Source organism: Tamandua tetradactyla, chromosome 14 (assembly GCF_023851605.1).
Source record: "Tamandua tetradactyla isolate mTamTet1 chromosome 14, mTamTet1.pri, whole genome shotgun sequence".
Taxonomy (NCBI): Eukaryota; Metazoa; Chordata; class Mammalia; order Pilosa; family Myrmecophagidae; genus Tamandua; species Tamandua tetradactyla.
Window position 1 is genome coordinate 55,353,216 of NC_135340.1, and position 26,104 is coordinate 55,379,319.

The window sequence follows — 26,104 nt, forward strand, 5'->3', positions numbered from 1 at the left end:
TGTTGGCTCCCTCATCATTCAGTTGTAGACTCACCCCTACTTTGTTTCATTCATTATCTTAATTTTTAGTTAATTTGTTTGTTTGTTTTGGTCTTATAGTCTTCATGGCATTCTCTTATTGTCAGACTATCTTTTTTGTTGATTGGTTTATACTTTGATTTCCCCACTGGATTATAAGCTTCAGAAGAGTGAGGATTTTGATTTACTTAGTACTCATTCCTAAGTCCTGTCAGAAACTTAATAAACATTTGAATTTGTGTACTTTCACCATAACCTCAATAGTAGTGTATGCGAAACGAAACTTTTGGAGTATCAGAAATGCCATATGATCTTCCATTGCCTTGACTAATTGATAATGAATCTGTAACCTGATGTTTAGTTTGATATGTTTTTGCCTAAGACTGTTATATATTTCTTTTAGAGGGTAGGGTATTTTTTTTCTTTTTGAAAATTAAACGTTCTTATTAGTGAGGAAGTGGTGCTTCTTCATTATTCTTTTCTAGTACCTTCAGTTTCTTCTCACCCTCCTTTTTTTCCTTTTAGAAGCATGTGAGACAAAAAACCAGATCTTTTAAAATCTTCCCTCTTCTGTTCCATCATCTTGTACTTCTTTTTTTCCCACATTCTTGAACAGTTAGTCTCCAGCCACTGCCTATATGTTATCACTATTCTTTCTTGTACCTCCTGTTGATTTTCTTTCCTGGTCAAATCACATATAATCAACCGGTTTATGTCTTTATTATCAATATTCTGAAATTATTTGAAAAATAAAACCACTTCAACCTTTTCAAATAGCCCCATTCTAATTCTTTGATTGTTCCTTAGAACATTTATCTTCCCAGCACTTACCTTAGACATCTTTGAAGATTTTTCTGTTTTGGTTTATGTACATTCTCACTTTCAGTGCCACTCCAGGTATCGTCTCTACAGTGATGACTTTCAAAGAGGCCCCAATTTAGATTTTTTATCCAACTCCAGTGTTTAGTTATATCAAACTCAGTCATGACTTCTTTTGCGGCTTAAAATTGGAAGTCATTCTTGATTATTTTGTTTTTCTCTTGTAATCTTTTTCTATTTTGTCAACAAGTCTTATTCACCTTCTGTGGTATTTGAAAATTTCTGTCATTATTTTTCCTCCAGTTAGTCCTGCATAATGAATACTATCAGATTTATTTTTAAATTTGGTTTCTTTCCGTCTCTAGTAAAGATCTAAAAAGACTCTCATTTCCTCTGTTCAATGGCTGTCAGACTTTTTAAATAGAAATTTGATATATATGTACAGTGTATATAGCTAGATGAATTTTCACAAACACAGTCATATAACTAGTATTTTTATCAAGAAAGTTAACCATCATCCTGGAAAACACCCTAAAGGCCTCTTTAGTCCTTCTGCCTTTCTCTTCTATCTGCATAGAATAACTGCTATCCTAACTTCAAACAGTACAGATTTTGGGGGGGTGGGGGGAGGCTGTGTTTGTTTTTTTTTTTTTTAATTGATGTATATTATATATTCACATACTATGTAATCATCCAAAGTGTACAATCAGTGGTTCACAGTATCATCATATAGTTGTGCATTTATCATCACAATTGACTTTTTTCTTTTTTTTGTGTGAAAAATAACATATACAGAAAAGCAATAAATTTCAAAGCACAGCACAACAATTAGTTGTAAAGCAGATTTCAGTTTGGTGTGGGTTACAATTCCATAATTTTAGGTTTTTACTTCTAGCTGCTCTGAAATGCTGGAGACTAAAAGAAATATCAGTATAATGCTTCAGCAGTTATACTCATTTGTTAAACCCTGCTTTCTCTATATAACTCCACCATCACCTTTGGTCTTTCCCGCTTATTTGGGTATTTGGGCTATGCGAATTCCAACTTTTTCATGTTGAAAGGGGCTGTTAGTAATAAGGAGTATGGAGATGAAACTAGCTGATGTTCTGGAAAGACTGGCCCCTCAGCATTTCAGGACTTATCTTGTCCAGGGACCCATCTGGAGGTTTACGTTTCTGGAAAATTACCCTAGTGCATAGAACTTCTGTAGAATCTTATATATTACCCTAGGTGTTCTATAGGATTGGATTGTCTGGAATGATTTTGGTTGGGGTTTGGTAGGTTATGATAGGTAGCAATGTCTAACTGAAATTTGCATAAGAGCGACCTCCAGAGTAGCCTCTTGACTCTGTTTGAACTCTGTCAGCCACTGGTACCTTTTCCCCCTTTTAATCAGGAGGCATTGTTGATCTCCTGGTGCCAGGGCAAGACTCATCCCTGGGAGTCATCTTCCATGCTGCCAGGGAGGCTTTTACTGCTGGATGTCATGTCCCACGTCAGGGTAGTGGGGGGCAATGATTTCACTTGCAGAGTTGGGCTTAGAGAGAGTGAGGCCACACCTGAGCAGCAAAAGAAGTCCTGTGGAAGTAACTCTTGTGCATACCTGTAGGTGGACTAAGCTCTTTCGCTACATATATAAGCTTCACAAGCTTTCTCCCACTGTTTAGGGGTATTTGGGCTATGCTCATTTCAGCCTTTTCATGTTGGAAGAAACTTGATAATATGGGATGGGGGATGGAACTAGTGCTGTTTTGGAGAGGCTGGCCCCTCTGCATTTGAGGACTTACTGGTCTAGGGACCCATCTGGAGGTTGTAGGTTTCAAGAAAGTTACCCTAGTGCATGGAACCTTTGTAGACTCTTATATAATGCCCTAGGTGTTCTTTAGGATTGGCTGAAATGGTTCTGGTTAGGGTTTGGCAAGCTATGATAGGTAGTCATGTCTAACTGAAACTTGCATTATAGTGACCTCCAGAGTAGTCTCTCAACTCTATTTGAACTCTCTCAGACCTGATACCTTATTTGTTACACTTCTTTTCCCTCCTTTTGGTCAGGATGTCATTGTTGATCCCACAGTGTCAAGGCCAGGCTCATCTCTGGGAGTTATCTCCCATGCCACCAGGGAGACTTTCACCCCTGGATGTCATGGCCTATGTAGGGGGGAGGACAGTGATGTCACTTGCAGAGTGGGGCTTGGAGTGAGTGAGGTAGGGCAGGGGGGGGGCCCTGTTTTTATACTTGATTAAAAATGAAATAATACGCAGTGTACTCTTTTTTTTTTTTTTCTGCCTACTGAGCCGCCATGGCCCGCCCCCTTTTTATTTTTTAACAGAGAAGTTGTAGGTATACAGAAAAGTCATACATAAAATACTCAAAGTACAGAGTTCCCATATACCATCCTACTGTTAACACCTTGCAGGAGGGTGGTACATTTGTTCGAATTCGTGAAAGGACATTCTTATAACTGCTATTAATTGGAGTCCGTCATTTACAGTAAGGTTCACTGTTTGTGTTGTACAGTCCTATGGTTTGTTTGTTTTACTTTTGTTCTAGAAATATGTATCGAACCTAAAATTTCCACTTTTAACCATATTCAGATGGTTAATTACATCTACAATGTAGCACCACTGTCACCATCGTCCATTTTCAAAACTGTGTGATCACCCCAAATGGAAAGTCTGTACAATTCAAACATTAACTCCACATTCACTGCTCCCAGTCCAGCCCCGATAACCTATGCTCCAGGTTCCGACTCCATGAGTTTTCTCATTCTAATTATTTCATGCCATTGGTTGTCTTTTGTGTCTGGCTTATTTCACTCAACGTAATGTCTTCGGAGTTCATCGTGCTGTCGCAGGTGTGAGGACTATGTTCCTTTTCACAGCTGAACGATACTCCGTTGTATGTCTGTACCACACTGATCTTTACCCCTTCATCGGTTGATGGGCGCTTGGGTTGCTTCCGTCTTTTGGCAATTATGAATGATACCACTTTGAACATCAGTGTGAAAATACATATTGAGTCCCTGCTGTGAATTCTCTCCCTCTAGAAATGGGATTATTGGGTCGTATGGTAATTCTATACTTAGCTTTCTGAGGAACTGCCAAACTGCCACAGCAGCTACACCGTTTTTGTTCCCACCAGCAATAAATGAGTGTTCCAATTTCTCCACACCCTCTCCAACATTTGTAATTTTCTTTTTTTAATAGTTGCCATTCTAGTGGGTGTGAAATGGGATCTCATTACGGTTTTGATTTGCATTTCCCTGATAGCTAATGATATTGAGCATATTTTCATATGATTTCTGACCATTTGTATATCCTCTTGGGAGACATGGCTATTACAGTCTTTAGCATATTTATAAAATGGGTTGTTTGACTTTTTATTGTTGAGTTGTACTATTTCTTTATATATTCAAGATATTAAACCCTTATCGGATATGTCATTTCCAAATATTTTCTCCCACTGAGTAAGTTGTCTTTTTGCTTTCATGATAAAATCCTTTGAAGCACAAAAGTTTTTGATTTTGATGAAGTCATATTTATCTATTTTGTTGTTGTTGTTGCTTATTATTTGGGTATAAAGTCTAAGAAACCACAGCCAAACACAGAATTGTGACCCTGCTTCGCTACATTTTCTTCTAGAAGTTTTAGAATCTTGATTCTTATATTTAGGTCTTTGAACCATTTTGAGTTAATTGTTGTATATGATGTGGAATAGTGTCCTCTTTCATTCTTTTGCATATGGATATCTAGTTCACCCAGCACCATTTGTTGAAGGAACAGTTCTCTCCCCATTGAGTGGACTTGGCAGCCTTTGCCAAAACACAATTGTGGGTCCATTGCTGAGCTCTCAATTTGAATTCTGTTGGTCCACATATCTATTTTTAGTCCACGCAGTGTACTCTTTAGCATTTTAAACTCATCATCATATTTTTGAAATTTGTATTGTTGAAAATCATAGATTGCTCATTTTCTGTATGAGCAATCTATGCTGCACTCTCTTTCTATTCCATTTTTGCTTTTTAATGTACTACATTTTGTTGATTTATTCTTTATAAATATTTGAATAGTTTGCAATTTGGGACAATTTTGAATAGTACAGTTATGAATGTTATAGTTTTGGTTCACATGTTGGTTATATTTCTTTTATTATTATTTTTTGAAATTAAATAGCTGTCAAGTTTGTTTATCTCTTATAAATAAAACCATTTCCCTGGAGATTTCAGTAGTATTCAACTGTAGGCCTACCAATATAGAAAAAATTTTGTGTTTAATTGCTCATCTGTACAGAAGTTTCTCTAATACATAATTTCATTTCCCAATTCAAGGAAAATTTGGTACTATAAGTAAGCATCTGGGATTCAACATGATAAAGTAAGATTGTTCTGTGCTACTAGTTAGCATGTTCAATTTTTCATCACTAAACTAAAAAGCAAAGAATTGAACTCCTGTTATTAAGGTAATTAAATCTAAAACATTTCATGAGTTACCTAAATATATAATGTCTAAGGTTCCATTTATCAAATATACTAAAAATCATAAAAATTACGTAAGTGCAAGAATGTCTAAGTTTATTTTCTAAATGATAGTAGTAAAAGCCCTTTGTGAGAAGATATGTTTCCCAGTAATAAAGCAATTAGCTTTCAATTACAAGTGAATAATAATGACTGTACTTTTGCTTTGTACAAAGAAGATAGTGAATTTCAACTTGGGAGCTATGTGACAATTCAGTGCAGTTCATATATATGTATATATAAAAAACAATCATTATACTACAAAATTTAATAATCTTGTTACAGTATAAGCTTATCATTGGAAACATGGAGCAATAAATTTAATTAGTTTTTTGAGAGTTTACAGAAGATAAGTTAGCAGATCCAAGGAAGGGAAAAATATAGAACTAAAATTGGCAAAAGTTCATTTAAAAAATGATCATTTCCTTCTCACATCTCTATGTGAAGTAAGTATAAATTTGTGTCATGCCGTTTAACCCAGCAATTTTACTTCGAGAAATCCTACATAATTATACAAAAATATGTATAAAATAATAGTTGTTGCTGCATTGTTTATAATAGAAAAAAATTACTGGATATATCAGTATGTTCAAAAGAATATCATATGTTCAAAAGAATGAAATAGAACCATACAAAGTGATATGGAAAGTGACATAAGATATACTATTAAATGAAAAAGTTGGAAAACATTTTATATGATTCATTTTTTAAAAGGTGTACACACATAATGCATAAAATGACATACATGGTTGCAGATGAATGAAAATGTCTGGAAAAATACACAAGACACTCTCCAAATTGTAACTCTACAGAGTGGGACTAAGACTGTAAGAGAGGGTTTTATTTTTGAACAATGAGATGGTATTACTTTAAAATAAACTTGATTAAAAATGGAATAATACACAATGTACTCTTTGGCATTTTAAACTCACCGTTATGCTTTTGAAATTTATATTGTTGAAAATCATAGATTGCTCATTCTCTGTATGAGCAATCTACACTGTACTCTGTTTCTATTCCATTTGTTTTTTAATGTACCACATTTTATTAATTTATTGTTTATAAGTATTTGAATAGTTTCCAGTTTGGAAAATTCTGGAACCTCCAAAATTCTTAACTCCCCGTCAGGATGGTATCCTGGCCCAGGTTTAGCATGGCTCATTTTACTTCATATTCTGAATTCTTTCTTCTCTGGCTTAAAGCTTTGAAATTCAGTAGAATCTAATCTACATAAGCTAGTTAGTTGTTCAACTGACAAGCTAACCTAAATTTAAACTGCAAAACAGTAAAGCCGTTTAAAAATCAAAGCAAAACAGTAAAGCCGTTTAAAAATCAAAGCTGTTCTCAATAGCTATCTGCTTTATTGCACATCTCCACTTGCCAGCGACTGCATTTTTCAAAAGGATGATAAGACAATATATAAGCATATGTAAGCATTCTCACATGTTCTGTTGCACCTGCCTATCCATTACTATTCTCTTGATACTGTCCAAACATCTGGTCTACTTGTAAGTTCCAGTTGGTGTCCTGTAAAGTACTTGTTATAGTATTAACCTTTCCGGTGACTTCTGCAGTAGTATGGTTTTGAGTTCCTCGGTGGGGGAATGGTCATGATAGGGAAAGTTGTCTGAATCACTGGAAGATTCCTCCATTGATGTACATAAAGAGCACCCCCAAAACTCTGTGTTCCTGTCCTTTGAGCTCAATGTTCTCCTTATGCACACACATCTGCCTCCTATCTTTTCTTCATGTGATTCAGAGTAAAGAGCCTAGTCAGTAGATGTGGTGATCTTTGGTGGCTTCTTTATTTTCTCCAAACCACCTGAGGTAAAAGAGGTCATGGGTCCTTAATGCCGGATCATCACTGAGGGCCCACCTGGCTCCTGCAGCTACCACTGACCAGAAAGGTGTAACTGACTGGATGCTGTGGCACAGCTGGTTCTGCTTTCCTCTGAGTGCACTGAACAAATACCTAGGAGTGGAATTGCTGAAACATGGAGTATAAATATGTTCAGCTTTAGTAGATAACTACCACATAGTAATTTGGACAGAGAATAAAAAAAGTATTTGCAAAGTCCCCTTTGTGGACTGGGGAGAAAGAACAAAATATTAAACTTCCTTACCTAGGGAATTCCTGATATTCTAGCAAGCAGTGGGGACAATCAGTTAAATAGGCTATGATTCGATCTTGGGATTCATCCCTGTGGAACCTATTCCTGCAAAGGAGAAGCTAAGCCTACTTATAATATGTCTAAGTCACCCCCAGAGAACCTCTTTTGTTGCTCAGATGTGGCCTCTCTCTCTCTAAGCCAGCTGAGCAGGTGAACTCACTGCCCTTTACCCTATGTGGGACAGGACTCCCAGGGATGAGCTGAGACCTGTCATCATGGGATTGAGAAAGCCTTCTTGACCAAAAGGGGAAAGAGAGAAATGAGAAAAAGTTTCAGTGGCTGAGAGATTTCAGAGTCCAGAGGTTATTCTGGAGGTTATTCTTATGCATTATGTAGAAATCCCTTTTTAGTTTATGGTGTATTGGAGTGGCTAGAGGGAAGTACCTGAAACTGTTGAGCTGTATTCCAGTATCCTTGATTCTTGAAAATAATTATATAACTATATAACTTTTACAGTGTGACCGTGTGATTGTGAAAACCTTGTGTCTGGTGCTCCTTTAATCCAGGGTATGGACAGATGAGTGAAAAAGTAAGGAAAAATGAGTAAATAGTAATGGGAGAGAGATAAGGGGTTAAAAATATTGGCTAGATTGAAATACTATTCAGTGAGAGGGAGGGGTAAGGGGAATGGGATGTATGAGTTTTTTCTTTTTTTCATTTTTCTGGAATGATGCAATTGTTCTAAAATGATCATGGTGATAATATAGAACTGTGTGGTAGTACTGTAAGCCATTTATTGTATATTGTGGATGAACTTACGTGTGTGAAGATTTCTCAGTAAAAAATATTTATATAAAAAAACCCCAACAGTTGAAAAGCTGGTTATTTTCATCAGTAAGTGAAAGTATTGAAAAGGGAACGCCGTTTTAGCTTTCACATTTAAATTTGTGATCCATCTTGGATTAATTTTTATGTATGGTGTTAGGTGGGTCAAGGCTTATATTTTTCTCTGTAGTTAGCAAGTTGCTGTAGCATCATTTATGATAAGTGCTTACATTCCTCATTGAATTGTACTGGTGCCTTGCAAAATCAAGTAACTGTATAAATAAGGGTGGGTGTATTTTTTGACTAATTTCTGTTCCATTGACTTGCTAGAGTATTGTCAATACCACACTGTTGTAATTGTGTAGGTTTATAATAAGTATTGATATTTGAGACACTGTTATAATTGTGTGGTTTTATAATGTGTTGATATTTGAAAGTTGTTAAACCTCCTACTTTGATTTTTATTCCCAAGAGAATTTTGTTTCTAATTTTTTTTGCATTTCCACATGCATTTTAGAATTACTTTATCAATTTCTATAAAAAAGGCTTCTGGGATTGCATTTAATTATAAATTGATTAGGGAAGAATTGACATGTTGGTAGTATTGTGTCTTTTGCCCATTAATAGGGTATATTTCTCCATTTATCTTGTTTAATTTATCTCAGAAGTGGTTTGTTGTTTTCAGTCTTTGATTAAAGTTAGTCCTAGGTACTTTACTTTTTTATGCTTCTTGTAATTGGTATTTAAAATAATTTTCCATTTTTTGATAGAATGTAGAAATACAGTTGATTTTTGTTTATTAACCTTGTATCTGGCAACCTTGTCAAATTCACTTATTAGTTTTAGTAATTTGTAGATCCTTTGAAATTTCTACATATCCAGTTAGGTTGTATGTGAACAAACTTAGTTTTATTTCTTCCTTTCCAGTCTTTTTAAATTTATTTTATTTTATTTTATTTTATTTTATTTTATTTTATTTAAATACCAAAAAACACCAAGCAACTGCAAACATTCCTATTTTGATCATTCTGTTCTGCATGTGTAAACAGTAATTCACAATATCATCACATAGTTGCATATTCATCATCATTATCATTTCTTGGAACATTTGCATCTATTCAGAAAAGAAATAAAAAGAAAACAAAAAAATTCATACATACCACCACACCCCCACCAATCACCAGCATTTCACTCTGAATTTATTTTAACATTTGTTCCCCCTATTATTCATCTTTATTCCATATGTTTTACTCGTCTGTTGATAAGGTAGGTGAAAGGAGCATCAGACACAAGGTTTTCACAATCACACAGTCACACTGTGAAAGCTATATCATTATACAATCATTTTCAAGAAACATGGCTACTGGAACACAGCTCCACATTTTCAGGCACTTCCCTCCAGCCTCTCCACTACGTCTTGACTAACAAGGTGATACCTATTTAATGTGTGAGAATAACCTCCAGGATAACCTCTCGACTCTGTTTGGAATCGCTCAGCCATGAATACTTTATTTTGTCTCATTTCACTCTTCCTCCTTTTGGTCAAGAAGATTTTCTCAATCCCCTGATGCTGAGTCTCAGCTCATTCTGGGGTTTTCTCAGTCCCTTGATGCCGAGTCTCATCTCATTCCAGGATTTCTGTCCTGTGTTGCCAGTAAGGTCCACACCCCTGGGAGTCATGTCCCACGTAGACGGGGGGAGGGTGGTGAGTTTGCTTGTTGTGTTGGCTGGAGAGATAGGCCACATCTGAGCAACAAAAGAGGTTCTCTTGGGGGTGACTCTTAGGCCTAATTTTAAGTAGGCTTGACCTATCCTTTGCGGGGTTAAGTTTCATAAGAACAACCCCCAAGATTGGGGGCTCAGCCTATAGCTTTGATTGTCTGCACTGCTTGTGAGAATATCAAAAATTCAACTTGGGGAAGTTACATTTTCCCCCTTTGTTGTCATTCCCCAAAAGGGACTTTGCAAATACTTTTTTATTCACTGTTTAAATCACTCTGGGATTTATCAGGGCATCATTCTGGACCAATCAACAAAATCTCATATCCTACTCAAGGTTCCATGTACTTAATGGCGTTCAATTAAAGCTGTCTACATAAGTTATATTAGGAAATGCACTAGTCAAAATATAAATTTTTTACCAAATAAACTTCCTTAGAGTAAATTATTTTGTTGTTGTTTATTTTTTTTCGTAAGCAGGCACTGGAAATCAAACACAAGTCTGTTATCATCTATTTTCAGCACCCTGCAATAATGACATTCCTTTGTTCTTCCTCATGCCAAAACATTTTTAAAATTTGTACATTTAGTCACTTTCATTGTACACTCTAGGCATTCCTAGATTATGCCATCTTAGTCTTTATTGTCTATCTTTCTTTCTGATTTTATTTGTGCCCCCAGCCCTCCTCCCTCTATCATTCTCACATTCAGCTTCATTTAGTGTTTTAACATAATTGTATTACCGTTAGAGTTTTTACATTCAGTCCTGTTGCACAGTCTGTGTCCCTTCAGGTCCAATTACCCAGTATCTTACCCTGTTTCTACCTCCTGATGGTCTCTGTTACCAATGAAATTCTCCAAGTTTATTCACTAATGTCAGTTCATATCAGGAGACCATACAGTATTTGTCTTTTTGTTTCTGGCTAATCTCACTCAGCATAATACCCTCAAGGTCCATCCATGTTGTTACATACTTCATAAATTTATTCTGTTTTATGACTGCATTATATTCCATTGTATCGTACCAACATTCTCGACATACCAACATCCTTGACATGGTTACAATCAGTGGCTCACAGTATCATCACATAGTTCTGTATTCATCACCATGATAATTTTTTTGAACGTTTGTATCTCTCCAGCAAAAGAAGAAAAAAAACCCAAAAAACTCATATATGCCATACCTCTTATCACTCCCTTTCATTGACCACTAGTATTTCAATCTATGCAATTAATTTTAACCTTTGTTACCCCTATTATTTGTTTTATCCATTTTTTTTATTCATCTGTCCATATCATAGATAAAAGGAGCATCAGACACAAGGTTTTCACAATCACACAGTCACATTGCAGAAGCTGTATCAATATACAATCATCTTCAAGAAATATGGCTACTGGAATACAGTTCTACAGTTTCAGGCACTTCCCTCTAGCCACTCTTAATACACCATAGACTAAAAAGGGGCTGTCTATATAATGCGTAAGAATATCCTCCAGGATAACCTCTCGACTCTGTTTGAAATCTCTCAGCCACTGACGCTTTATTTTTCTTCTCCCCCGTTATTTATTTATTTTTAATCCATATGTTTTACTCATCTGTCCATAAGGTAGATAAAAGAAGCATCAGACACAAGGTTTTCACAATCACACAGTCACATTGTGAAAGCTTTATCATTATTCAATCATCTTCAAGAAACATGGCTACTGGAACACAGCTCTACAGTTTCAGGCAATTACCTCCAGCCTCTCTATTACACCTTAACTAAAAAGGTGGTGTCTATTCAATGTATAAGCATAACCTCCAGGATAACCTCTCGACTCTTTAGGAATCTCTCAGTCATTGGCACTTTATTGTGTCTCATTTCTCTTGTCCCCCTTTCAGTCAGAAAAGGTTTTCTCAGTCCCTTGATGCTGAGTCCCAGCTCTTTCTAGGATTTCTGTGCCACGTTGCCAGGGAGGTTTACACCCCTCGGAGTCATGTCCCATGTAGAGAGAGGGATGGCAGTGAGTTCACTTGCCGTATTGGCTGAGAGAGAGAAGCCACATCTGAGCAATAAAAGAAGTTCTCTGGGGGTATCTCTTAGGCCTGATTTTAAGTAGGCTTAGCCTATCCGTATGGGGATAAGTTTCATAGGAACAAATCCCAAGCTTGAGGGCCCGGCCTACTGATTTGATTGTCTCCACTGCTTGCGAGAATATCAAGAATTTTCCAAATGGGGGAGTTGAATTTTCCCTCTTTTTCACCATTCCCCCAAGGAGACTTTGTAGATACTTCTTTATTCGCTGTTCACATCACTTTAGAATTTTAGGGGCATCACACTAACCAGGACAAACCTACAAAATCTCATGCCCTGTTCAAGGTACCTTGTATTTATGGTGTTCAATTAAACTGTCCATATAAGTTAAATTAGGAAATGCACTAGTCAAAATATAAATTTTGTACCAAGTAAACATTTCTCAGTGTCTCACGCAGAAATTGATGTTTTAAAATATGAATGGCCATCTATTTTCAACACCCTACAATATCGACATTCCTTTGTTTTTCCTCATTCAGAAACATTTTTTAATTTGTTATATTTAGTCACTATCATTGTACACTCTAGGCATTCCTAGATTATACCATCTCAGTCTTTATTGTCAATCTTCCCTTCTAGTTTCATGTGTGCCCTCAACCCTCCTCCCTCTATCATTCTCACATTCAGCTTCATTCAGTGTACTTAATTATTGTGCTACAGTCAGGTAGTATTGTGCTATACATTTCTGACTTTTTGCAGTTAGTACTGTTACACAGTCTGTATTCCTTCAGCTCCAAATTGTTTCTATCTCCTGATAACCTCTGTTCTTAACTGGAATTCTCCAAGTTCACTCATTAATGCTAGTTCATATCAGTGAGACCATACAGTATTTGTCCTTTTGTTTCTGGCAAATCTCACTCAGCGTAACGTCCTCAGGGTCCATCCACATTGTTACATCTTCATGACTTTATTCTCTCTTACAGGTGCATAACTTTCAAATCTTTTTAAATATTCCCACTTTTTCTTTGCATTTGCCTTATAGTACTGTTAAGACTTATGGTAGTATGTTGAAAAGAAATTTTGGGAGTGGTCATTCATGCCTCTTACATTAGAGGAACGCATTTGGTATTTCCTATTGACTGTCATGATATTTGCTGTAGGAATTTTTGTGACCGCCCTTTATCACACTGAGTTTCCTTTTGTTTCTAGTTTCCTGAGAGTTATAAATGAATTTTAAACTTTAACAAGCGATTTTCCCATATTCATTAAGATGTTAGATGTTTTCTTCCCTTTATTTTGTTAATGTGGTGAGTATGTTGATTTTGTACCTTATTTTTTTTTTTAGTGTTTTATCAGCCTTGCATTTCTGGAGTAAACCCTACTTGGTCATTATATATTAATTTTTTTCTCTTAAATGCAATTTTATTGAGATATATTCATATGCCACTTAATTATCTAAGGTATACAATCATTAGTTCACAGTATTAGAATATAATTGGGCATTCATGATTGCAGTTGATTTTTGAATATTTTCATTATTCCTAAAACAATAAAAAATAAGACTAAAAGCAAAAAAGAATATCCCAGACATTCCATACCCTCTATCTTTCCCCATTATTTATTTAGTTTTCTCTTTATTTTTTACTTATCTGTCTAAATACTGGGTAAAGTGGAGTGTGAGTCACAAGATTTTCACAATCACACATCACACCTTAAAAAGCCATATAGTCGTATACATTCATTTTCAGGAACCTTGGCTATGGGATTACAATTCAGCAGTTTCAGGCGTTTCCCTTTGTCTGCTCTAATACACCAAAAACTGTAAAGGGATATATATATACACATGATATGCACAAAAATAATATCCTGCCTGATCTCTCAACTCTATTTTTTTTTTTAAACATGGGCAGGCACTGGGAGTCGAATCCGGGTCCCTGGCATGGCAGGCAAGAACTCTCCCACTTCATGGCCCATCCTGGACTCAATTTAAAATCTCTCAGCCACTGAAGATGGCTATTTTGTTTCATTTCTATTTCCCCTTTTGATTAAGAAGTCTTTCTTGATCCCAAGTTGTAGGGAGATTTACACTCCTGGTAGTCATGTCTCTTCCTGTAAGGGGGAGGGCAGTGAGTTTACCTGCAGAGGGCTTAAAGAGAGAGGCCACATCTGAGCAACAAAAAAGGTTCTCGTGGGGTAACACTTTTAGGCATAATTATAAGTAAGCTTAGTTTTTTCTTTGCAGGAATACGTTTCATAAAGGCAAGCCCAAGATCAAGGGCTTGGCCTGTTAAATTGATAGTACCCAATGCTTGCAAAAATATCAGGTCTTAAGACAGGTGAAGAAGTTTAATATTTCCACAATTTCCCCAGTCCCTGAAAGGGACTTAGCAAATAGTTTATCTTCTGCCCAGGTTATTCTGGGATGTATCAGGGTATCACATTAACTTGTACAAACCAACAAGATCTCATTCCTTAATTAAGGTTCCCTCTAATTATGATCTTCAAATAAACTGACATACAAGTGAAATTAGTGTGCTACAGAAAATGTAAAATTTGCACCAAATAAAACATCTCTTCCTTTGGTTTAATACAGAAGTTGAAGTTTTAAAATACAGTTAGTATCATCCTTTACCCTGTGTTCTTATTTACCTTAGACCTATCCAGATGAGCTTCATTATATCTCTAAATGAAGTCTGATCTCTTTTTCAGCTTTTTAAATAATTGCTGTATGCGGTAATGCTGGCTTTTATTAGCTGCAGAACTCTAGCTCTGAGTGTCAGGTGTCACACAGATGCCTGAAGTTCCAAGGGACTACCAGGTTATACACAAAGAGCTCAGCATTTCAGAATTTAGAAATAATATTTACCACTTTGCAATAGATGTGTGTTCTAGTTTGCTAGCTGCCAGAATGCAATATACCAGAAACAGAATGGTTTTCAAAGGGGGAAATTCAATCAGTTGCTAGTTTACAGTTCCAAGGCTGAGAAAATGTCCAATTAAAACAAGTCTGTAGAAATGTCCAATCTCAGGCATCCAGGGGAAGATACCTTGGTTCAAGAAGGCCAGTGAAGTTCAGGATTTCTCTCTCAAGTGAGAGAGAAGGTACATGGCGAACACAGTCAAAATTTCTCTCTCATCTGGAAAGGCACATGATGAACACAGTCAGGGTTCCTCTGGAAGGGCACATGACGAACTAGCTTCTTCTCTTTTTTTTTTAACATGGACAGGCACCAGGAATCGAACCTGGGTCCTCTGGCATGGCAGGCAAGCATTCTTGTCTGCTGAGCCACCATGGCCTGCCCAGCTTCTTCTCTTGGCTTCCTGTTTCATGAAGCTCCCCGGGAGGCATTTGCCTTCATCTCCAAAGGTCGCTGGCTGGTGGACTCTGCTTCTCCTGGCTGTGTCATTCTGCTCTGCTCTATCTCTGAATCTCCTTTCTCCAAAATGTTTCCTTTTTTATAGGACTCCAGAAACTAATCAAGACCCCACCCAAATGGGTGGAGACACGCCTCCAGCTAATCCAATTTAACAACCACTCTTGATTAAATCTCCAGGGAGATGGTCTAATTACACTTTCAAGCATTCAATACTGAATAGGGATTAAAAGAAACAGCTGCCTTTACAAAATGGGATTCGGACTAAAACATGACTTTTCAAGGATACATACATCCTTTTAAACAAGCACAATGTGATAGGACTAATAGATTTGAGTTTATACTCAGGAACCTTTACAATAAGCCTTTCCCTGATAATCTGTGTTCTGAAATTCAATTTTCAGAGTTTGCACATTATAAAAAAATTAGTCCATATTATTGAGCTATTATAATATCTGTCTTTTCATTTTTGGCTTATTTCACTCAACATGCAGTCATCAAGATTCATTCACCTAGTAGTTAGCATGCCTTATATTAGGCTTTTTAATGTCAGACTCAATTTAGCAATATTTTGTTGAGAATTTTTATACTTGAATTAATGAAGGATATTTGTTTGGAATTTTATTTCTGATACTGTGGTATTAGGGTTATGCTGTCTTACAGAACAAGTTGGGAAGTGTTCTGTTCTGTATTTTCTGAATTTGTGTCAGATTTCTATTTTCTTTCGTTATGTATTTGATAGAATTCATTAGTGAACCCTGCTTGGCCAGGAGTTTTCTTTGGTAACAGATTTCAAATAAAAAATTCAACCTTTCTGTTTTAAATTTCACTGATCTTTCATCTCTTCTTTATTTCCTGATACTTTTGGTTTAATTTGTTTAGCTTGAATCAGTGGTTGGCAGTCTAAGACCCAGCACCTGTTTTATATGGCTTGTGAACTGATTTTTAGTTTTAAATTATTGAAAAAAAAAACAGTATTTTGGGACATCTGAAAATATGAAGTTTACATTTCAATGCCCATAAATCATCCAGTGCCGAGGTGATGGAACACAGTCATGCTCATTCATTTATGTTTTGCTTGTCTTCTTTTGTGCTGTGGCAGAGTTGAGTGGTTGCAGCAGAGACTGTATGGACTGTAAAGCTTAAAATTTTTACTATATGATCTTTTTCAGAAAAAGTTTTTGACCCCTGACATAATTTATTTTATACCTCTTTAGTATCTGTATCTATATATCCCTTTCTCTTTCTTGATCTCTGTCTCTCTGTATCTGTATCTATAAATTTGCCTCTTGAACACTAAGTGCATTCCAGAAGTTTTGATAGTTTGTGTTGACGTTCGTTATTGGATTCTAATTTGATTCTATTGTCAAAGAATATATGATTTAAAACCTTTGAAATTTAGCAAATAGCTTTATGGTGCAGCATTTGGACTCTTGATTAATGTTTCATGTACAGTTTAAAGAATGTATATATTGTACAGTTGTTTGATGTCGTTTTCTGTAAAATTTATCAAGGAAGGTTAATAGTATTGTTCCATTCTTTTGTGTTTTTACTGATTTTTATTTTTTAGTTATATTTGCTCTTATTGTTTACTTAGAAAAGTGGGTTCAGAACTTCTTCTGTAGGTGTGGATGTGTTTTTCCTTTTAGTTCTGTCAGTTTTTGTGCTTCTGTTTTGAAGCTGTATGTACATTTGGAATTGATATATCTTCCTCATGAGCTGAGTCCATAAATTTGTACAGTGTCTCTCTTTATCTCTGTTAATGCTCCTTGTTTTAAAGTCTACTTTGATATTAACCAGACTGTCTTTTTTCTTGATAAGTATTTGTGTGGTATGGTAGTTTGAAACTGTTATGTATCCCCAGAAAAGGCCATGTTATTTTAATTCATTCGTATGGGTATAGACCTGTTGAAGGTGAATCTTTTGATTAGGTTATTTTGATGAGATGTGATCTGCCTCATTCGGGGTGGGTTTAAATCTGCTTATTAGAGTCCTTTATAAGAGGATGAAACATGTAGAGAAGCTAGATTTGAAATTAAGAGAGGACACACAGAAGCCTAGGGAGTTCAGAGAAAAGCCCTGGAGAAGGTAGAAGACAACCCACAGAAAACAGAAATTCACTAAAACCAGAAACCGCAAGCAGTGAAACCTGGGAGAGAAGGACCAATTGACTCCAGCCATGTGCCTTCCCATGTGACCGAGGTGTCTTGGGTGCTTTTCTGTCTTCAGAGTCTAGGTATCATCCTATTGATTGCTTGAATTGGAAATCTTCACGGCCTAAGAACTTTAAATCTTAAGGTAATAAATCCCCATTGTAAAAGCCAACCCATTTCTGGTATAATGCATTTTGTCAGCTTTAGCAGACTGAAACACTTGGTTTATCTTTTTTTCTTCCTTTTAATTTCAATTTATTTGTGTCCTTAGATTTAAAATGCAGTTCTTTTTTTTTTTAAACTTTTTTTATTAATTAAAAAAATTAATGAACAAAACATTTAAATATCATTCCATTCTACATATACAATCAGTAATTCTTAATGTCATCACATAGTTGCATATTCATCATTTCTTAGTATATATATATATATTTTTTTTTTACATGGGCAGGCACTGGGAATCGAACCTGGTTCCTCGGGCATGGTAGGCAAGCACTCTTACCTGCTGAGCCACCGTGGCCCGCCCTCTTAGTACATTTGTATTGATTTAGAAAAAGAAATAAAAACACAACAGAAAAAGAAATAAAATGATAATAGAGAAAAAAAAGACTATACATACCATACCCGTTAACCCCTTGCTTTCATTTACCACTATTTCAAACTGAATTTATTTTAACATTTGTTCCCCCTATTATTTATTTTTATTCCATATGTTCTACTCTTCTGTTGATATAGTAGCTAAAAGGAGCATCAGACACAAGGTTTTCACGTTCACAGAGTCTCATTGTGAAAGCTATATTGTAGTTCAATCATCATCAAGAAACATGGCTACTGGAACACAGCACTACATTTTCAGGCAATTCCCTCCAACCTCTCCACTACATCCTAAACAACAAGGTGATATCTACTTAATGCTTAAGAATAACCTCCAGGATAACCTCTTGACTCTGTTTGGAAACTCTCAGCCGTTGACACTTTGTCTCATTTTACTCTTCCCCCTTTTGGTTGAGAAGTTTCTCTCAATCCCTTGATGTTAATTCTCAGCTCATTCTAGGGTTTTTCTCAGTCCCTTGATGCTGAGTCTCAGCTCATTCCAGGATCTCTGTCCCATGTTGCCAGGAAGGTCAACACCCCTGGGAGTCATGTCCCACGCAGAGAGGGTGAGGGTGGTGAGACTGCTCGTCGTGTTGGCTGGAGAGAGGGGCCATATCTGATCAACAAAAGAGGCTCTCTTGGGGGTGACTCTTAGGCCTAAATTTTAAGTAGACTTGACCTATCCTTTGTGGGGTTAAGTTTCATGTGAACAAACCCCAAGACTGGGGGCTCAGCCTATAGCTTTGGTTGTCCACACTAAAATGCAGTTCTTTTAAACAGCTTGGCATTGGGCCTTGCTTCTTATCCATTGTTAATAACCTCTGAGTTTTATTTGGACTGTTTTCTCCATTAACATTTAGTATTTTTTTTTTTGTATGCTGTATGGTGTGGGTCACAGTTCATTCTTCTTCCATGAAGAATGCTGTTATTGCAGCACCGTTCATAAACATTTAGTTTTGTTATCAGTGTAGCTATGTTTTAGTATGTCATCTTGCTGTCTTCTGTTTATCTTACCTGCTGTTTATCTTTTACTGTTTTCATTAGGATGTAGTCTTTCAAATGTCATTCATATTCCCTAATGGCTTTTTCTTTATAATTCAAAAGTTTTAAGTTTACAGACTAATCATGCATAAAATACAGGATTCTCATATACTGTCCTATTATTAACACCTCCATTGATATGGTACATGTATTACAACTGATGAAAACACATTTTTACAGTTGTAGTATTAACTATATCCATGGTTTAACTTAGCATTAATACTAACTGTATTGTGCAGTTCCATGGAGTTAAAAATTTTTTTTTATTCTAATATATACGCAAACTAAAATTTGCCAGTTTAACCACATTCACATATATAATTCAGTGCTGTTAATTACATTTCCAGTGTTGTGATACATTAACAAAACTTTTCCATTTCATCCCAAATACATTTAAAGCTTTAACTCCCTATTCACTACTCTGACCGTGTTCACTGGTAGCTATATTCTAAAGTCTGGCTCTGTGAGTTTGGTTATTGTAATTATTTCACCTTAGTGAGATCATACAACATTTGTGCTTTTGAGTCTTGCTTATTTCACTTCACATGATGTCTTTAAGGCTTATCTATGTTGTTACATGTGTCAGAATTCCACTCCTTTTTGTGGCTGAATAATATTCCATTGTGTGTATATACAAGATTATGTTTATCCATTCATTGGTTGATGGAAACTTGGGTTGCTTCCATCTTTGGACAATTGTGAATAATGCTGTTGTCCACATAGATGGCCAGTTATCCGTCTGAGTCCCTGCTTTCAATTCTTTTGTGTATTACCTAGAAATAGGAATGCCAGGTCGTGGTAATACTATACTTAGCTTTCTGAGAAACCACCAAACTGTCTTCCATGATGGCTTCATCATTTTACATTGCCACTCATTGCACCAGCAGTGAATGAGAGTTCCTATTTCTCTACATCCTCTCTAACACATGCGGTTTTCTGCTTTTTTAGATAGTAGCCATCCTGGGGATTGTAAAATAGTATCTCATTGTGGTTTTGATTTGCATTTCCCTAGTGGCTAATAATGTTGAGAATCTTTTCATATACTTTTTGGCCATTTGTTTGTTTTCTTTGGAGGTGTCTACCCATCTCCAAATGATAATGTCTATTCAAGTCTTACCATTTATTAACAGAGTTGTCTTTTTGTTCTTAAGTTGAAGAATTTCTTTATTCTGGATATTAATCCTTTACTGATAGGTGGTTTCCAAATTTTTTTCCCATTGTGTAGGTTGTTTTGTTTTTGTATCTAATGTGAGGTAGGGATCCATCTTCGTTCTTTTGCAAATGGAGATCCAGTTTTCCCAGTACCATTTATTGAAGAGATATTCTTCCCCATTTGAGAAGTCTTGCCCCCTTGTCAAAAATCAGTTGGCCGTATATGTGAGGATTGATTTTCTGAGCTCTCAGTTCGGTTCCATTGGTCTGTATGTCTCCCTTTGTGCCAGTAGCGTGCTCAATTACTTATGGTGACTTTGTAGTAAGTTTTAGGATCAGGAAGTGTGAGTCCTCCACCTTAATTCTTCTTTTTCAGAATGACTTTAGCTATTCAGGGCCTGTTAGTCATCCATACAAATTTGACCCTTGGCTTTTCCTTTTTTTTACAAAGTAGCCTATTGGAATTTTTGTGAGATTGGGTTGAATCTGTAATCGTTTTTGATAGAAGTGACATCTTTTTTTGTGGTTGCTTGGGTTTGCCCTTATTGGCACCTTTGACATTTGGTTTGTCCATAATTCCCAGCCAGAACAGGGCCAGGGCCTCAGGCAGGGAGAGCCGTCTTTTTCAGAAGTCTGTTAGCAGCTGTGCAGAAAAGCAACTTGTCGGAGTGCAGTTTCCCAGTCTTCTCAGCAGATGGCGCTCTTGGGCCACCTATTCCCCACAACCCTGCCTCTCCTTGACAGCAACAGCCCGCTGGGTAGGGACCCATCCAGGCAGCAATCCAGTCAAGGCTGCAGACCTTCATGTGCCCTGGAAGCTGCTAGCTCTGGGGTGGGGGTGGGTGTTATGTAGCTCTGCTGAGACCCTGCTTGTGGGTACAAGGGATCTGGTGATTCCCAGGCTCCTGTGTGCAAAGACCTCAGTCTGCGGGACTGAGAGGTTCAACTTCCTTGGCCAGCAACCAGCCCAGGAGTGCACTGATTTTCACTGGCCAACAAGACCCAGGCTGGTGTGTACCAGTGGGCCTCAGGGGTGGGGGAAGTATACCTCACTCCCTCCTTGCCTCCCCTCTCTGCCCAAGCAGTGAGTACTTTAGGCCTTGTGGAGAAAGGATGGAGACAATTGGACCTAGAGTGTGTCTTTTGCCGTCCCATTGTCAGATTGGCACTGCCCTGTGTCCCCCTCTCCTGAGGTCAGGGCCCCCCTGATCCCCCCAAGCCAGGCACCTGTTATGGCCTGCCTTAGGGATGGGGGGTAGACACCACAGCAGAGGTGTCTATGTGTGGATAAAATGAGTCTGCTGGCTTCTGGGTTGCCACATGGGAATTCAAGGCTGCAAGGTTCAGAGAGAGACCTCACCAGCTGATAGTCAAAGTGGAAGTGTGCTTTTTGTTCCTCAGCTGCTCAGTCCAGATGGCAGGCAGTAGTGGACTCCAGGAATGGTTGCAGTTGAGTGCACTCACTCCAACTTTCCGGTCATAATATTTCTGCTTTTTCATCCCAGGTCTTCCCTATATATTACGGAGTTCCTTCTCTGGTCACCTGAGCCTTAAAACTACTGTCACAGTTTTCTGCCTTTTCACTAGTTGTTCCATGGTGGAGGAGTGAGCCCTACCTATCTAATTTGTGATCTTCACTCTTTTTTTTTTTTATCTGTTCGATTTCTTTGCAGTAAGACAGACACCACAATCTGTACAATGCTGGACTGGACACTGTGGTGATTAGAGGCCAGGGAGGCCAGGGCAAGACATCTGAGCTGGGTTATGAATGTCCAGGACAGAACCCTCCAGAAGACTCTTCCCTTACTCCATGGGACAGAAATAAAAGTTACATCACCATTGATTACAATTAGAGGGGACGGCAAGCTGGGGTCTCGGCACCAGGTCAGTGTTAGCACAGAGGTTTGGACTGGTCAAGCGCAACAAAGTGCTGAACGTGCCTGCCAGCACCTTCAGTGCAGGGCAAGGCAGATCGCTGGCCAGGGAAGGAGACAGGCCTTTCTTCTCCAGGGGCTTGACTCCTTTCTGAGGACCTCTTTCTGTACTGCCAGGCCAGAGGAGGCCAAGGACTGGCCCTAGTACAAAGAGCCCTGGCCAGGAAGGACCCCATTCACTGAGGCCATGCCTGCCCCAGCTGTTCCTTCTCACCTTCTGCTCTAGGCTGGTTGGTGCAGCGCTGCCAGGATGCTTTCTGATGCCTGTGGGGCTACAGGGCCATACTAGGAGTGACCCTGTCCCCGTAGCTGCTTTGGAAGGCAGAGAGGCCACAAAGGGCTCTGGTGGATAAGAGTAGAAGACGCCAGAAGCCCATGGTGGATGCATGTGGTATGCTACAAGCACATTTTCCAGCACTGAAGCAGCTTCTCCCGTCACTGCCTGGTGTCCCACCCCAAAGGCCAGGCAACTGCAATGTCACACTCTGCCACCTTGTTTATGTATCTCGTTGATACATAAAGTTCATGGAAGGACTTGGGAGGCTGCGGAGGGCTAGGTCAGCCTTGGGAACCTGGGATTCAGTGGAATGGTACTGTCCATGATCCACTAAGCAATTGAAATCCCTCCAGGACGGAAGGAGGCCAGCAGGGGGAGGCTGCTGGAGGAATCTGCTTCTCAGCTGAGGCACGGGAAACCACCTGTTATCTGACTCCTTGTGCTGGGAAGCTGAACCCCAGAATGCTGTGCTGGGGTGAAGAGCCTCCCCCAACACAAACTTCCACATGCCAGTCCCCTGTGGAGGAGCAGGGCCTGTCAGCTGAATTCCAAGCTTCTGGACTGGCATTTCTGTTATCTCATGTTTTTTTTAGTTGACAAAACATAACAACATACAAACACAATCATTCTTAACATATGAATATTTCATTCTTGGTATATAATCAGTGACTCACAATATCATCACATAGTTGTATATTCATCACCATGATAATTTCTTAGAACATTTGCATCACTCCAGAAAAAGAAATGAAAAAGAAAAAACTCATACATACCATACCCCTACCCCTTGCTCTCATTGACTGCTAATAATTTCCATCTCCCCAATATATTTTAACCTTTGTTTACCTTATTTATTTCCTATACCCATTACCACTCCCTTTCATTGATCACTAGATTTCAGCCTACTCAATCTATTTTAACGTTTGTTCCCCCTATTATTTATCTTTAATCCATATTTTTTACTCATTTGTCTATACCATAGATAAAAGCATGAGACACAAGGTTTTCATAATCACACAGTCATTGCGAAAGCTATATCATTATGCATGCATCTTCAAGAAACGTGGCTACTGGAACACAGCTCTACAGTTTCAGGCACTTCCCTCTAGCTTCTCTAATACACCTTTAACTGAAAAGGGGATATCTATATAATGTATAAGAAGAACCTCCAGAAAAGAAAAGATAATAACCTCCAAGATAACCTCTTGATTCTGTTTGAAATCTGTCAGCCTCTGCCACTGCCACTTTATTTTGACTCGTCTCTCTTCCCCCTTTCGGTCAATCCCTTGGTATTAAGTCCCAGCTCATTCTAGTCATGTTGTCTTAAGGTCCTATGTCTTTAAAGTCATGTCTGTCTGTAACACTTGGGTCTCAGCAGAAAGTTCATTCTAGCTTTGGAACGAACTGCAGGGAATGGGCAGAAAGTGGAAGAGGCCAGGTGAGGGAAGTGGGAATGAAGCCCTTTCCTACCCCCTTGGCTCCCAGAGTGGTGGAAGAAAGGGACGACAGTGGATGCAGCCACACCCCAACCGGCCCATGAGTGATGCTGGAACGGACAATGACTGTTCATGGAAGGTGGGACCCGGGCACCATAGCAGGGGCTGAAGTTTCAAGGAGCAGAAGGGCCAGAAGAACCTGTCACATACCGGGTGTGCTCTGGGCCTGTTGCTTGGGTGGTAGAGGTCAGACAGGCAGGAAGGCAGCTCTGCAGAGTGCTGAGTTTTGGGCTGTGGTGCAGCTGGCCGGCTGGCCAGCCAGCCTCACATGGTCTGGCTGTACTTAATACCACCCTTGACGGAGATACTTGACTACTACAAGAAGCTGCAGAGTAGGTTGTGGGCCTCACAGTAGATCCTCTGTGGAACCAAGCACTGCTCAAGTGGGATGTAGCACAGGCTCAGGTGGGCTAGTACTGAGCCCAGGTGCTGGATAGTCCAGGATGGTCATGATGGGTGGCTGCTGTTGAGGTAGAGAACATAGGTGAAGGACTTCCAGGCCAAGATGGCAGCTTAGCAATGTGTGCGTTTTAGTTCGTCCTCCAGAACAACTAGTAAATAACCAGAAACAATACAGAACAGCTCCTGGGGCCACGTCAGTGACCGGACACACAGCATACCCCAGTCTGGACCAGCTGGACCAGCTGCTAGCCCCCCCAGAACCGTGAGTCCCCCAAGCTGTGGCGGCCAGTGCCCCTCCCCCATGGCTGCTTTCCCAGAGGGGAAAGGAAACAGACTTTACCAGCAACTGGGGCTGAGCCCAATCAAACACCAGTTGTGGAATTAATTAACAAGTTCTGACTACTAAAAATAGGCCCCCAGCTCAGGTGAACCTGGTGAAAGCAGAGGTCGCTCATTTTTGCCCCAGCACCAAGGGGGCAAGGCTGACGGAAAAAGGAAAAAAAGAGAAGGAAACAGAGGTCTTTGTGGCTGTGTTTCTACAAAGGCTTGACTGCCTTGGATACAGCGGCAGGGCTCCTCAGGCTGCAACTGCCCAGGCATAGGCAGAAACAAACTCATTTGAAGTTTGAGGGGTGGGGTGAAGCCCAACTCAGTGGAATCCCTCTCTCAAGGAATTCAGACACCAGGACTTGGTAATTTGAAGCCATTAAAACCAGCCTACAATCTCTCCTCTGTCTCCACCACACCCCCAGCCAAAGTTAAAGGTACCTCATCATCTTATGCTGGTGGGACCTGCAGTCAGACAAGCACCACATACTGGGTGGGATAAAAAAAACAGAGTCCAGAGACTTCACAGGAAAGTCTGTCAACCTGCTGGGTCTCACCCTCAGGAAAACCGACGCAGGTGACTCTTTCCTTCTCATAGGAGGCCAGTTTGGTCTGGAAAAATCCAGCTGGGGTCTATAATACCTATGTAGACCCTCCTCAGGGTGGAGGGAAAAGGCACCATACAACAGGGCAAGAAACAAGAAAACAAGAACCGAAAAATTATCCTATGTTAAACAAACCTAAGCTAGAGGTCCAGAAAAAGCTGAACTGAATGTCAAAGAACAAATAGACAAAAAAATTCATCCAGCAAGAAAACCCTAGGTAAAAGAAGTAAAGCAGTCTCCAGAATAAACTAATTAAGGTAATTAAATGCCTAGATGCCAGCAAAAAAATAACAAATCACACTAGGAAAATTGAAGATATGGCCCAGTCAAAGGAACAAACGAACGGTTCAAATGAGATACAGGAGCTGAAACATTTAATTCAGAATATACGAACAGACATGGAAAACCTCATCAAAAACCAAATGAATGAATTGAGGGAGGATATAAAGAAGGCAAGGAATGAACAAAAAGAAGAAATCGAAAGTCTGAAAAAACAAATCACAGAACTTAAGGGAATGAAAGACACAGTAGAAGAGATGAAAAAAACAATGGAAACCTACAATGGTAGATTTCGAGAGACAGAACATAGGATTTCTGAACTGGAGGATGGAAAATCTAAAATCTGGCAAGAAAAAGAAAATATAGGGAAAAAATGGAAAAATATGAGCAGGAATTCAGGGAATTGAAGGACAATATGAAGCGCATGAATATATGTGTTGTGGGTGTCC

The 26,104-nt window shown here is 38.6% G+C and overlaps 1 protein-coding gene across 20 annotated transcripts in view; it reads left to right on the plus strand.

The window, feature by feature from the left end:
• Positions 1 to 26,104, plus strand: part of MGA (MAX dimerization protein MGA) — a 209,498-nt gene that overhangs the window by 106,855 nt on the left and 76,539 nt on the right. The gene's annotated exons all lie outside the window — the stretch shown is intronic.